This window comes from Leuciscus leuciscus (genome assembly GCF_965113295.1).
Source record: "Leuciscus leuciscus genome assembly, chromosome: 8".
Lineage (NCBI taxonomy): Eukaryota > Metazoa > Chordata > Actinopteri > Cypriniformes > Leuciscidae > Leuciscus > Leuciscus leuciscus.
This window is the reverse complement of record NC_138732.1, coordinates 32,912,444-32,927,988: the sequence shown is the minus strand read 5'-3', so window position 1 is coordinate 32,927,988 and position 15,545 is coordinate 32,912,444. Positions and strand designations below refer to the sequence as shown.

The 15,545-nt window shown below is 41.1% G+C and overlaps 1 protein-coding gene across 1 annotated transcript in view; it reads right to left on the bottom strand.

Moving 5' to 3' along the window:
* LOC309505078 (uncharacterized protein) overlaps window positions 1-15,545 on the bottom strand; it is a 298,235-nt gene that overhangs the window by 117,332 nt on the left and 165,358 nt on the right. The gene's annotated exons all lie outside the window — the stretch shown is intronic.

Below are 15,545 nucleotides of genomic sequence, written 5' to 3'. Positions count from 1 at the left end.
CCCCTTACACTAACCCTACCCCTAAACCTACCCATCACAGAAAACTTTCTGCATTTTTACATTTTCAAAAAAATATTATTTAGTATGTTTATTTACCCATTCCCCTCATGGGGACCGCTGGCTGGTCCCCACAATGGAGGTGATCTCAGGTTTTACTATTCTTGTGGGGACATTTGGTTCCCACAATGTAATATAAATCAAACGCACACACACACACACACTCACTCATCGTTAGGAAAGATTAGATGAATGTGATCATTTATATTTGGGCCTTTTTTGGGCCTGAAATCGCTGATAAAACCTTATGGCTACTTTAGCTATTATTACATTAGCTAACTACCAACTAACCAGATAACATTAACAAATTGACAAGCACTTACTGGGCAGAATGGCTGTTAATGTTGCATGTCTTGCAAAGCGCTGTTCGTCTTTTGCCATCTTGTGAACAATTCTTGAAGCCGAAAGCGATGACCCTCGGTACCCCTCCGGCTGACATGTTGATGTGATATCTGATCTAAGTGGGCGTGGTGTGCGTAAGGTACGAGAGGGCATGACTGATGATAGTTTCATGATCCAGTCATGACAACGCTATTCTCAGCCTGCGCTCCAGCTGGGTAATCAACTTGATTTTTAAAAATAATTTCTATATTTTATATTCAAACTGAAAACATCCATCCATCCATCCATCCATCCATCCATCTTCTACCGCTTATCCGGGGCCGGGTCGCGGGGGCAGCAGTCTAAGCAGGGATGCCCAGACTTCCCTCTCCCTAGACACTTCCTCCAGCTCTTCCGGGGGGACACCGAGGCGTTCCCAGGCCAGCCGGGAGACATAGTCTCTCCAGCGTGTCCTAGGTCTTCCCCGGGGTCTCCTCCCGGTGGGACATGCCCGGAACACCTTCCCGGGAAGGCGTCCAGGAGGCATCCGGAAAAGATGCCCGAGCCACCTCAACTGACCCCTCTCGATGTGGAGGAGCAGCGGCTCTACTCTGAGCTCCTCCCGAGTGACCGAGCTTCTCACCCTATCTCTAAGGGATCGCCCAGCCACCCTGCGGAGAAAGCTCATTTCGGCCGCTTGTATCCGGGATCTTGTCCTTTCGGTCATGACCCACAGCTCATGACCATAGGTGAGAGTAGGAACGTAGATTGACTGGTAAATCGAGAGCTTCGCCTTGCGGCTCAGCTCCTTCTTTACCACGACAGACCGGTACAGGGACCGCATTACTGCAGAAGCTGCACCGATCCGCCTGTCAATCTCCCGTTCCATCCTTCCCTCACTCGTGAACAAGACCCCAAGATACTTGAACTCCTCCACTTGAGGCAGGAGCTCTCCACCAACCTGAAGCGAGCAAGCCACCCTTTTCCGACTGAGAACCATGGCCTCGGACTTGGAGGTGCTGATTTTCATCCCAGCCGCTTCACACTCGGCTGCAAACCGTCCCAGTGCATGCTGGAGGTCCTGGTCTGATGAGGCCAACACGACAACATCATTCGCAAAGAGCAGAGATGAAATCGTGTGGTCCCCAAACCCGACCCCCTCCGGCCCCTGGCTGCGCCTAGAAATTCTGTCCATAAAAATTATGAACAGAACCGGCGACAAAGGGCAGCCCTGCCGGAGTCCAACACGCACCGGGAACAAGTCTGACTTACTGCTGGCAATACGAACCAAGCTCCTGCTCCGGTCGTACAGGGACCGGATAGCCCTTAGCAAAGGGCCCCAGACCCCATACTCCCGGAGCACCCTCCACAGGCCGCCGCGAGGGACACAGTCGAATGCCTTCTCCAAATCCACAAAGCACATGTAGATTGGTTGGGCAAACTCCCATGAGCCCTCCAGCACCCTGTAGAGGGTATAGAGCTGGTCCAGTGTTCCACGACCGGGACGAAAACCACACTGTTCCTCCTGAATCCGAGGTTCTACTATCGGCCGGATTCTCCTCTCCAGTACCCTGGCATAGACTTTCCCAGGGAGGCTGAGAAGTGTGATCCCCCTATAGTTGGAGCACACCCTCCGATCCCCCTTCTTGAAACGCTATTCTCAGCCTGCGCTCCAGCTGGGTAATACAACTTGATTTTTAAAAATAATTTCTATATTTTATATTCAAACTGAAAACATGATGTGATTAACACTCAAGTCATTCAAGTCATCGTGTCTCAAGTCATGTCAAGTCCCGAGTCTTTAACTTCCAAGTCCGAGTCAAGTCTCAAGTATTTTATTTTTTGTCAAGTCAAGTCACAAGTCATAAAAATAGCGACTCGAGTCCAAGTCACCAAGTCACAAGTCCCCATGTCTGCCTCCAGCTGTTCCAGGAAGAGCTCCAGGAACTCCTCAGGTACGTGCAGAACCTCCTCAAAGTGCTGCAGGATGTAGTGCTGTGCTTTACAGCGGAGCTTTGAGCAGGAGGAAAAGTCCTCTGTCAACTTGCAGATGCCAATGCAGTTTCCTATATTAAATTTGAAATGCTGGGTAAAACTTCATTCATAGCCACTTCCAGAATAAAATTTCAAGAATGTGTTTGCCTAGATATCATAGTTACATTCTTTTTTCTGGCAATACACTCATTCATTTTCATGCATTTATATATTTGGACTTAGGCAGTTTCAACCGTATAATGTTGGCAGTGGAAATTATGTATATAATTATAATCATTTCTAGGTAATTTGCACACAATTGCAGTTCAAATGCTTCTTCTCACCTAAAGTAGGAGCTGCAGCCACACATGATGATCTTGTGCACTTGAAATTCTCTGTCATTTGACTTGATGATCAAGTCAGTGTGTTCGCCCAGTAAACGTGCTTCATCAAACACGTCAAAGGCTGTTGCTCTTATGTTCTCCATGTTCTCTCAGGACTGTAAATGTATTCAGTCTTCTCTCCTCAAACTCTGATTAAAGTCTCCTCAGGATTGTGTCTTTGTGGGACTTTTGCTCAGGAGAGTTATATAGAATGTCTCTGTGACATCATAGTTGTAGAGCTTCAATATATCTTTTCAGTTTGTGTCTTGGCCACATAATTATTAACGAGTTTTGTTTTATCGATTCCTTTTGAATGAAACATCTTCACAGTAACAAAGATATTAAATTCAGAATTACTGCCATTATAAGTAAAATTACAAATAAATGGGCAAGCTGATTTTTTTTATTTTTTTTTATTTTTTTTTTATTTTTTATTTTTTTTTACAATATTTACAACTGGAAAAATTCAACAAACAAGACTTTGAACAGTCACTAAGACACTACGGCTGTATCTGAAATTGTCCCTTATACTGGACCAGCAGTTCTCAACTGGTTTGGCCATGGGACCCACATTTTCCCATGGACATTAATATTATTATTGTTTTTGTTTTTTAGGAATTTGACCGAATATATATGGTATTATCACGATATTGAAATGAGCGTTTTCAAACAATAACAGGTTTTATATATTTTTTCTTAAAACAAAACAAACTAAATTATGTTTAAATCCAATAAAGTAATGCACACAAAAACTACATAAAGTAAACAAATGTTTTAAACTGATTCAAGTGTTATAAAGAATTATAAAGAACAATAGGTAACACTTTACAATAAGGTAAAGTCAGTTAATGCATTAACCAACATTAACATTGAGCAAAAGCTACATCTGTTACCATAGTTATTCTTTGTTAACATTAGTTTAAAAAAATACAACTGATCATTGTTAGTTCATGTTAGCTCAGGTCCATTAAATCCTTCTGAATTTAATAATGTGTTATTAAATGTTGAAATGAACATTAACCAAGATTAATAACTGCTTTAGGAGTATTGTCCATTGTCAGTTTATGTTAACTATAGTGAATTAACTAATAAAGCCTTATTGTAAAGTGTTACCTGTTACAGAATGCAGATCCAGACACAAAGAAATACATTGAAATGTGAGCTTTATTAACAGCACTGAGCAGAATGGAGAATACAGATGAGTATGCAGTTCAAATAGACTTTGAAGAATGAGTAAAGCTTAGTAACGAAGACCTTCCTTGTTTTACAGGTGCAGGAGATCATGGATAGTTGGACGGATGGCTGGATGGACGCACACACCTCTTCGTGTTTGGTGAGTATGCAGGATGATGACAGGAGAACACAGGAGAGGAATACACTGGAGTACCAACGCTGGAGAACAGGTAAGCACTTCATAGAAACAAGACCAGACAATGATGTGAGACGAGGTGTGTGCTTTTGTAGCTGGCTTGATGATGGTGCAGATGAAGTGCAGGTGTGAGTGTTCAGTACTCTGGTGAAGGTGTGCTGTGTGAATGGCTGATGTGACAGCCTGGCAGATCCGTGACAATTACCCAACAATAATAAAGAATCAGAACATTTGCAATCAATGTGTAGGGCAGGGGTTCTCAACTCTGGTCCTCGAGGTCTATTTTCCTGCAGAGTTTAGCAGCAACCTTGATCAAACTCACCTGCTTATTGATCTTATGGGGACATTTTTTTGGTCCCCACAAGGAAAACAGCTTGTAAATCATACATAATGCAGAACATTTTCTGTAATGGGAGGTTTCAGATTAGGGGATATAATTTGTACAGTAAAACAAATCATTATTTCTATGGAAAATCCCCATAAAACATGAAGGGTGTGTGTGTGTGCGTGTGTGTGTGTGTGTGTGTGTGTGTAAATTAGTCTACTACAAACTTCCTTAACAGTATTTATGCTTACAGGGCACCTATTATGACCCTTTTCACAAGATGTAAAATAAGTCTCTGATGTCCCCAGAGTATGTATAAATATAATACCCAACAGATATTTTTTTTACAGCATGTTTAAATTGTCATTTTTTGGGGGCTCAGAAAAACACACCGTTTTAGTGTGTATCCCTTTAAATGCAAATGAGCTGCTGCTGCCGCCCAAAGGGTGGAGCCTTACGAGCTCGCGCTCAGAGCCAGGACAATCTCATCTGATAATATCAAAACAGAAACTCTCATTAGTGGTGTTCATTTCGACTCGGAGTCGGACAATAATGCCCACAGAGCCAGAGAATATATACTGTATGGAGATTGAACAGGTATAGTTTAGCTTAATTATGGTTATAACTTATTTGTCATCTGCTTTTATCCACTATTAATACAAGCCTGCTGTAGCAGACCTCGTCCGAATGATGACCAAAATATACTGATGAGTTCGATTAAGTTTATTGTACATCACACAAAAGATGAAGCGTTAGTTTTACTCCAGAAAATCACTGTAAGAGCAGCTAAATAAAAACAGTATAAGATGTGAGCATTTAAGTCTTATCCGAACAGCTTCGGAGTCATTGGAATAGTTATATGACTTATTTCGGGTTGAATGGTGGTCGTCTCGCACCCCCCAAGCGCCTGTGAGCCGAAAAACCACCCTTGCAACTTTGGGCCGGCGGGCGTGTATCGCTTGATATCAGGTCTCGCGTTGTAACGAATTGCTTTATGGCACTGCACAGTGCACACGTACACGTAGAAAAAGGTAACGTTAGATACTGAGTTCTTCACACTTTCGTCATGGCTGAACCGGTAAAAAAGAAGCAGAAAGCTAGGAAAGGTTTGTCGGAGGACCAAAGAAAGAGGAAACGGCAGACTGACCGAGCAAGGAGTCAGACTCGAGTAAATATCGTTCTTGTTGATGGACTAGTAGACATCTTCAGAGCTTATCTGTGCCTGTTCGATGTCCGACGCTTTGTAACGCGTTGTGTCAGGAGGAGAAATAGGGATAGCTCACAGATGAAGTTATTTCAGAGGCCAGACAGACTCACGGAGGCGATTGGCATCTCACAACTTGCACTTTATTCCCCAATCGAACTCGTGTAACTGTTTGTCACCCATTCTACCGTCCACAGCTTTAAGTCAAGTCAAGTCAAGTTTATTTGTATAGCGCTTTTCACAATACAGATTGCATCAAAGCAGCTTCAAAGTATTAAATTAAAATAATACAACAAAGTTTGTTTCAAGAGGAATTTATTGATTGATAAAATTAAATTAAATATCCCCAAAATATCCCCAACTGAGCAAGCCAAAGGCAACAGTGGCAAGGAACCGAAAAACTCCATCAAGTGACCTAATGGTGTCCTAAAACTCCATCAGGTGCCTTAATGGAGAAAAAAAAAACCTTGGGAGAACCCAGGCTCAGTCGGGGGCCAGTTCTCCTCTGGCATTGGATAGAGGCCGGATTGTAGTTTGAACTGTAGGATTATATGAATGCCTGGCTGAAGAGATGCGACTTTAATCTAGTTTTAAACTGGGAGAGCGAGTCTGAGCAACGAACAGTATCAGGAAGACTATTCCAGAGTTTTGGAGCCAAATGTGAAAATGCTCTCCCTCCTTTGGTGGTTCTGGATATCCTAGGTATGACCAAAAGCCTTGAATTTAGTGATCTTAAAGAGCGCGATGGATTATAGGGCGATAGAAGATCCGTTAAATAGACTGGAGCTAAGCCGTTTAGGGCTTTATAAGTCAGTAGCAATACCTTGTAATTAATACGGAACTTTATAGGTAACCAATGCAGTGATGATAAAATCGGTGTTATATGATCATATTTTCTTGATCTCGTAAGAACTCTAGCGGCGGCATTTTGGACTAACTGTAGCTTGTTTATTGAGGATGCAGGACAACCAGCTAATAAAGCATTACAGTAATCCAGTCTCGAGGTCATGAATGCATGAACTAACTTTTCTGCATCAGAAACTGATAGCATATTACGTAGCTTAGCAATGTTTCTAAGGTGGAAAAAGGCTGTTTTTGTAACATATGAAATATGATTTTCAAAAGACAGGTTGCAATCGAGTATAACACCCAGGTCTTTTACTGTAGAGGATAAAGTAACAGGACATCCTATGATGTTAAAGTTGTATTGTGCGAGGTTTTGTGGGCGGTTTTTTGAACCGATAAGTATTACCTCTGTCTTGTCTGGATTTAATAAAAGAAAATTACGCGTCATCCAATCTTTTATATCTTTAACACACTCTGTCAATTTGGAAAATGTAGCGTTTTCATCCGGCCGTGATGAAATATATATTTGAGTGTCATCGGCATAACAATGGAAACTAATTCCATGTTTCCTTATAATATTTCCAAGTGGCATCATATATATTGAAAATAACAGAGGGCCTAATACAGATCCCTGCGGCACTCCATAGTTTACTGGAGTTATGATCGATTTTTCTCCATTTAAATAGACAAAATGGTAGCGGTCAGATAGGTATGATTTGAACCAGCTTAGTGCTTGTCCTTGAACACCAGTATAATTTTGTAGTCGATCTAAGAGTATTGTGTGATCTATAGTATCGAACGCAGCACTAAGATCAAGTAAAACTAGTATTGAGATACAGCCTTGGTCAGAAGCTAAAAGTAAATCATTTGTGATTTTAACGAGCGCAGTTTCAGTGCTATGATGCGGTCTGAATCCAGACTGAAACTTTTCATAGATATCATTTTGTTGCAAGAAAGATCCCAGTTGAGCGGACACCACTTTTTCTAATATTTTAGACATAAATGGAAGATTTGAAATGGGTCTATAATTTGCTAGATTATTATGATCTAATTGTGGTTTCTTAATGAGAGGTTTTATAACTGCCAGTTTAAATGTTCTTGGAACATGACCTAAAGATAAAGACGAGTTAATAATATTGAGGAGAGGCTCTTCCACTACAGGTAACACTTCTTTCAGTAGTTTAGTTGGTATAGGATCTAATAAACATGTTGTTGTTTTAGATGAAGTGATACGTTTATTTAACTCTTTTTGTTCTATAGTTGTAAAGCACTGTAATTGTTCTTTCGGGGTGATAATTGAAGCTGAATTATAAGGCGCGATTGAAGATTGAACGTTTATAATTGTGGTTCTGATGCTTTCTATTTTCTCAGTGAAGAAGTTCATGAAATCATTACTACTGAACTGTAACGGGATATTTTGTTCGGGTGACGTCTGTTTATTTGTTAGTCTAGCCACGGTGTTAAATAGAAACCTTGGATTGTTTTGGTTGTTTTCTATTAGTTTGCGGAGGTGCTCAGCCCTGGCAGCTTTTAGGGCCTTTTTATAACGCAAATTGATCTTTACTTGATAAACAAAAGTAAGATAAGAATGAGCATCAAACTGAAATAACCCGCATACATGGGGGTGTTCGAGGTGCACATACAATACAGACTGCCGACAGTTCAACAGGGCGCGCGCAGCTCTTAAAGGGGCCACACCTTATTTCCACTCATTACAGCCTCCGTCCTACTGAACAGGTACCGGTATAGAGGGCGGAAGGGATCAGGCCGTGAGTGCAGAGACGGCTCTGCGCGAGTGGCGACAGTAATATTAAATACAAGTACTCCACAGCGACTCTAGGGGTCGCTGTTTGACAAAAACGGAAAGCTGCATAGTGTGCCTTTAATAAAGTGAAAGTGAAAGTGAAAGTGACACATGACGGCGCTTGTCTGAAGTTTTAAATCATTGGTTACCCGTAAGCCAATCACATAACGTTTGGTTATGACGTGTGTTATGCGCTGGCTCAGCCGCATCGAACTTCCACTGTAAACACATGTATGATGTCAAAACAAAACCATCGAGCGAAATACCGGAGTGAACATGGCTGTGAATGACTTTTGCAGATTATGTGAAGTAAATCTCCGCATCCACGGTACAATCAGCGTCTACGTCACTGCTCTCAGCCCGCCCTCTGTTCGTTGATTGGCCGGCTGTTTTGAGGCCGGAGGAAAACTGAGAGATAGGTCGCTATCTCAGACTGAGTACAGAAGCGAACTGAAATTGAGCGGAAGTACGAAGTCTGACGTAGTCAGGCTAGTCTACAGCTGCTCAAGCGTCGAAACAATGGCGGACTGTGTCCCGCTCCCTCAGGGCGGGTCTATGCTCAAACTGCAGTGTCAATCAACAGTCGTGGGAGGGGCCTGTGCAAAGTGACGTCACATTGCCGCGAATCTGAGAACGGCTTGTTCTGAGACAGTGCTTATGATTTATTGGGATTATAAAAAAAGCACTGGGTGGATTTTTATCATTATAGGGTGGTTGTGTACACACACTGCCAACACACATTTATGTTGGCATAACGTTGGCTGTCTTGCGCAGTCTACCCTCGTCGGACAGGTAATACAAGGTGCAGGCGACAGGGAACCGCATGACGGTCGTCTCAGCCTCGATGTAGGGACGCAGCAATTCGGTGAGTGACAGCAGCGATGACCTTGACATCCTACAATTTTCACGCCACTCATCCGGGACAACATCTTCATTTTCAAAGTTCTCCCACCAGACAGCAGTTCGCCCAGGTCGGACCCAAAACCGGCGACGCTGGCGGTGACGCGGACTGGTTCTTCGTGTTGGAGGGAGGAGAAGTTGTTGCAAAATTGCTGACCTCCGAGCACTCATTCGTCTCTGCTCCTCGACATAATGGAGCAGCTGTATTTGCAAATGCAAACACACGAAAAGAGTTTGCACCAACATAAATGTGACTGCTACTCTGAACGCTTCCATGATCACCAAAGCCAAATGAAAATGTAAACATAGGTCGCACTTTTGGCGTAGGTGCGAGCTCTGGCGCATACTGTGACGTTGGCTGCCTAAACATCCGTTTGTCTCAGTTTACATGCAAACGAAGATTTTCAAAATCTCCACTCTGGCCGGAGATTTTAGAAAGAATCGGTTTCAGAGTCGAATTCTCCATTTGCGTGTAAACGAAGGGCGCAAACGAAGGGAAATGTCTCCCTTCGTTTGCGCTCAGAAGTGAAAATTATTTATTTTTCACTTCTGCCAACAGTGTTTGAAATGTTTTAAATTGTCAACATTGAGTCCATAAAACAAATAACAGCTTAACATCCAACAGACTCCTCTCTGAACACCTCCCTCTCTCTCTCTCTCTCTCAAACACAGTTTACTTACAACATTAAACTTTGTTACATTTCTCCTCTCTCTCACACACACTCACTCTCACACACTCTCTCTCTCTCTCTCTCTCACACACACACACTCACACACACTCACTCATCGTTAGGAAAGATTAGATGAATGTGATCATTTATATTTGGGCCTTTTTTGGGCCTGAAATCGCTGATAAAACCTTATGGCTACTTTAGCTAATTATTACATTAGCTAACTACCAACTAACCAGATAACATTAACAAATTGACAAGCACTTACTGGGCAGAATGGCTGTTAATGTTGCATGTCTTGCAAAGCGCTGTTCGTCTTTTGCCATCTTGTGAACAATTCTTGAAGCCGAAAGCGATGACCCTCGGTACCCCTCCGGCTGACATGTTGATGTGATATCTGATCTAAGTGGGCGTGGTGTGCGTAAGGTACGAGAGGGCATGACTGATGATAGTTTCATGATCCAGTCATGACAACGCTATTCTCAGCCTGCGCTCCAGCTGGGTAATCAACTTGATTTTTAAAAATAATTTCTATATTTTATATTCAAACTGAAAACATGATGTGATTAACACTCAAGTCATTCAAGTCATCGTGTCTCAAGTCATGTCAAGTCCCGAGTCTTTAACTTCCAAGTCCGAGTCAAGTCTCAAGTATTTTATTTTTTGTCAAGTCAAGTCACAAGTCATAAAAATAGCGACTCGAGTCCAAGTCACCAAGTCACAAGTCCCCATGTCTGCCTCCAGCTGTTCCAGGAAGAGCTCCAGGAACTCCTCAGGTACGTGCAGAACCTCCTCAAAGTGCTGCAGGATGTAGTGCTGTGCTTTACAGCGGAGCTTTGAGCAGGAGGAAAAGTCCTCTGTCAACTTGCAGATGCCAATGCAGTTTCCTATATTAAATTTGAAATGCTGGGTAAAACTTCATTCATAGCCACTTCCAGAATAAAATTTCAAGAATGTGTTTGCCTAGATATCATAGTTACATTCTTTTTTTCTGGCAATACACTCATTCATTTTCATGCATTTATATATTTGGACTTAGGCAATTTCAACCGTATAATGTTGGCAGTGGAAATGATGTATATAATTATAATCATTTCTAGGTAATTTGCACACAATTGCAGTTCAAATGCTTCTTCTCACCTAAAGTAGGAGCTGCAGCCACACATGATGATCTTGTGCACTTGAAATTCTCTGTCATTTGACTTGATGATCAAGTCAGTGTGTTCGCCCAGTAAACGTGCTTCATCAAACACGTCAAAGGCTGTTGCTCTAATGTTCTCCATGTTCTCTCAGGACTGTAAATGTATTCAGTCTTCTCTCCTCAAACTCTGATTAAAGTCTTCTCAGGATTGTGTCTTTGTGGGACTCTTGCTCAGGAGAGTTCTATAGAATGTCTCTGTGACATCATAGTTGTAGAGCTTCAATATATCTTTTCAGTTTGTGTCTTGGCCACATAATTATTAAAGAGTTTTGTTTTATCGATTCCTTTTGAATGAAACATCTTCACAGTAACAAAGATATTAAATTCAGAATTACTGCCATTATAAGTAAAATTACAAATAAATGGGAAAGCTGATTTTTTTTTCTTTTTTTTTTACAATATTTACAACTGGAAAAATTCAACAAACAAGACTTTGAACAGTCACTAAGACACTACGGCTGTATCTGAAATTGTCCCTTATACTGGACCAGCAGTTCTCAACTGGTTTGGCCATGGGACCCACATTTTCCCATGGACATTAATATTATTATTGGGTTTTTTTTTAGGAATTTGACCGAATATATATGGTATTATCACGATATTGAAATGAGCGTTTTCAAACAATAACAGGTTTTATATATTTTTTCTTAAAACAAAACAAACAAAATGATGTTTAAATCCAATAAAGTAATGCACACAAAAACTACATAAAGTAAACAAATGTTTTAAACTGATTCAAGTGTTATAAAGAATTATAAAGAACAATAGGTAACACTTTACAATAAGGTAAAGTCAGTTAATGCATTAACCAACATTAACATTGAGCAAAAGCTACATCTGTTACCATAGTTATTCTTTGTTAACATTAGTTTAAAAAAATACAACTGATCATTGTTAGTTCATGTTAGCTCAGGTCCATTAAATCCTTCTGAATTTAATAATGTGTTATTAAATGTTGAAATGAACATTAACCAAGATTAATAACTGCTTTAGGAGTATTGTCCATTGTCAGTTTATGTTAACTATAGTGAATTAACTAATAAAGCCTTATTGTAAAGTGTTACCTGTTACAGAATGCAGATCCAGACACAAAGAAATACATTGAAATGTGAGCTTTATTAACAGCACTGAGCAGAATGGAGAATACAGATGAGTATGCAGTTCAAATAGACTTTGAAGAATGAGTAAAGCTTAGTAACGAAGACCTTCCTTGTTTTACAGGTGCAGGAGATCATGGATAGTTGGACGGATGGCTGGATGGACGCACACACCTCTTCGTGTTTGGTGAGTATGCAGGATGATGACAGGAGAACACAGGAGAGGAATACACTGGAGTACCAACGCTGGAGAACAGGTAAGCACTTCATAGAAACAAGACCAGACAATGATGTGAGACGAGGTGTGTGCTTTTGTAGCTGGCTTGATGATGGTGCAGATGAAGTGCAGGTGTGAGTGTTCAGTACTCTGGTGAAGGTGTGCTGTGTGAATGGCTGATGTGACAGCCTGGCAGATCCGTGACAATTACCCAACAATAATAAAGAATCAGAACATTTGCAATCAATGTGTAGGGCAGGGGTTCTCAACTCTGGTCCTCGAGGTCTATTTTCCTGCAGAGTTTAGCAGCAACCTTGATCAAACTCACCTGCTTATTGATCTTATGGGGACATTTTTTTGGTCCCCACAAGGAAAACAGCTTGTAAATCATACATAATGCAGAACATTTTCTGTAATGGGAGGTTTCAGATTAGGGGATATAATTTGTACAGTAAAACAAATCATTATTTCTATGGAAAATCCCCATAAAACATGAAGGGTGTGTGTGTGTGCGTGTGTGTGTGTGTGTGTAAATTAGTCTACTACAAACTTCCTTAACAGTATTTATGCTTACAGGGCACCTATTATGACCCTTTTCACAAGATGTAAAATAAGTCTCTGATGTCCCCAGAGTATGTATAAATATAATACCCAACAGATATTTTTTTTACAGCATGTTTAAATTGTCATTTTTGGGGGGCTCAGAAAAACACACCGTTTTAGTGTGTATCCCTTTAAATGCAAATGAGCTGCTGCTGCCGCCCAAAGGGTGGAGCCTTACGAGCTCGCGCTCAGAGCCAGGACAATCTCATCTGATAATATCAAAACAGAAACTCTCATTAGTGGTGTTCATTTCGACTCGGAGTCGGACAATAATGCCCACAGAGCCAGAGAATATATACTGTATGGAGATTGAACAGGTATAGTTTAGCTTAATTATGGTTATAACTTATTTGTCATCTGCTTTTATCCACTATTAATACAAGCCTGCTGTAGCAGACCTCGTCCGAATGATGACCAAAATATACTGATGAGTTCGATTAAGTTTATTGTACATCACACAAAAGATGAAGCGTTAGTTTTACTCCAGAAAATCACTGTAAGAGCAGCTAAATAAAAACAGTATAAGATGTGAGCATTTAAGTCTTATCCGAACAGCTTCGGAGTCATTGGAATAGTTATATGACTTATTTCGGGTTGAATGGTGGTCGTCTCGCACCCCCCAAGCGCCTGTGAGCCGAAAAACCACCCTTGCAACTTTGGGCCGGCGGGCGTGTATCGCTTGATATCAGGTCTCGCGTTGTAACGAATTGCTTTATGGCACTGCACAGTGCACACGTACACGTAGAAAAAGGTAACGTTAGATACTGAGTTCTTCACACTTTCGTCATGGCTGAACCGGTAAAAAAGAAGCAGAAAGCTAGGAAAGGTTTGTCGGAGGACCAAAGAAAGAGGAAACGGCAGACTGACCGAGCAAGGAGTCAGACTCGAGTAAATATCGTTCTTGTTGATGGACTAGTAGACATCTTCAGAGCTTATCTGTGCCTGTTCGATGTCCGACGCTTTGTAATGCGTTGTGTCAGGAGGAGAAATAGGGATAGCTCACAGATGAAGTTATTTCAGAGGCCAGACAGACTCACGGAGGCGATTGGCATCTCACAACTTGCACTTTATTCCCCAATCGAACTCGTGTAACTGTTTGTCACCCATTCTACCGTCCACAGCTTTAAGTCAAGTCAAGTCAAGTTTATTTGTATAGCGCTTTTCACAATACAGATTGCATCAAAGCAGCTTCAAAGTATTAAATTAAAATAATACAACAAAGTTTGTTTCAAGAGGAATTTATTGATTGATAAAATTAAATTAAATATCCCCAAAATATCCCCAACTGAGCAAGCCAAAGGCAACAGTGGCAAGGAACCGAAAAACTCCATCAAGTGACCTAATGGTGTCCTAAAACTCCATCAGGTGCCTTAATGGAGAAAAAAAAAACCTTGGGAGAACCCAGGCTCAGTCGGGGGCCAGTTCTCCTCTGGCATTGGATAGAGGCCGGATTGTAGTTTGAACTGTAGGATTATATGAATGCCTGGCTGAAGAGATGCGACTTTAATCTAGTTTTAAACTGGGAGAGCGAGTCTGAGCAACGAACAGTATCAGGAAGACTATTCCAGAGTTTTGGAGCCAAATGTGAAAATGCTCTCCCTCCTTTGGTGGTTCTGGATATCCTAGGTATGACCAAAAGCCTTGAATTTAGTGATCTTAAAGAGCGCGATGGATTATAGGGCGATAGAAGATCCGTTAAATAGACTGGAGCTAAGCCGTTTAGGGCTTTATAAGTCAGTAGCAATACCTTGTAATTAATACGGAACTTTATAGGTAACCAATGCAGTGATGATCAAATCGGTGTTATATGATCATATTTTCTTGATCTCGTAAGAACTCTAGCGGCGGCATTTTGGACTAACTGTAGCTTGTTTATTGAGGATGCAGGACAACCAGCTAATAAAGCATTACAGTAATCCAGTCTCGAGGTCATGAATGCATGAACTAACTTTTCTGCATCAGAAACTGATAGCATATTACGTAGCTTAGCAATGTTTCTAAGGTGGAAAAAGGCTGTTTTTGTAACATATGAAATATGATTTTCAAAAGACAGGTTGCAATCGAGTATAACACCCAGGTCTTTTACTGTAGAGGATAAAGTAACAGGACATCCTATGATGTTAAAGTTGTATTGTGCGAGGTTTTGTGGGCGGTTTTTTGAACCGATAAGTATTACCTCTGTCTTGTCTGGATTTAATAAAAGAAAATTACGCGTCATCCAATCTTTTATATCTTTAACACACTCTGTCAATTTGGAAAATGTAGCGTTTTCATCCGGCCGTGATGAAATATATATTTGAGTGTCATCGGCATAACAATGGAAACTAATTCCATGTTTCCTTATAATATTTCCAAGTGGCATCATATATATTGAAAATAACAGAGGGCCTAATACAGATCCCTGCGGCACTCCATAGTTTACTGGAGTTATGATCGATTTTTCTCCATTTAAATAGACAAAATGGTAGCGGTCAGATAGGTATGATTTGAACCAGCTTAGTGCTTGTCCTTGAACACCAGTATAATTTTGTAGTCGATCTAAGAGTATTGTGTGATCTATAGTATCGAACGCA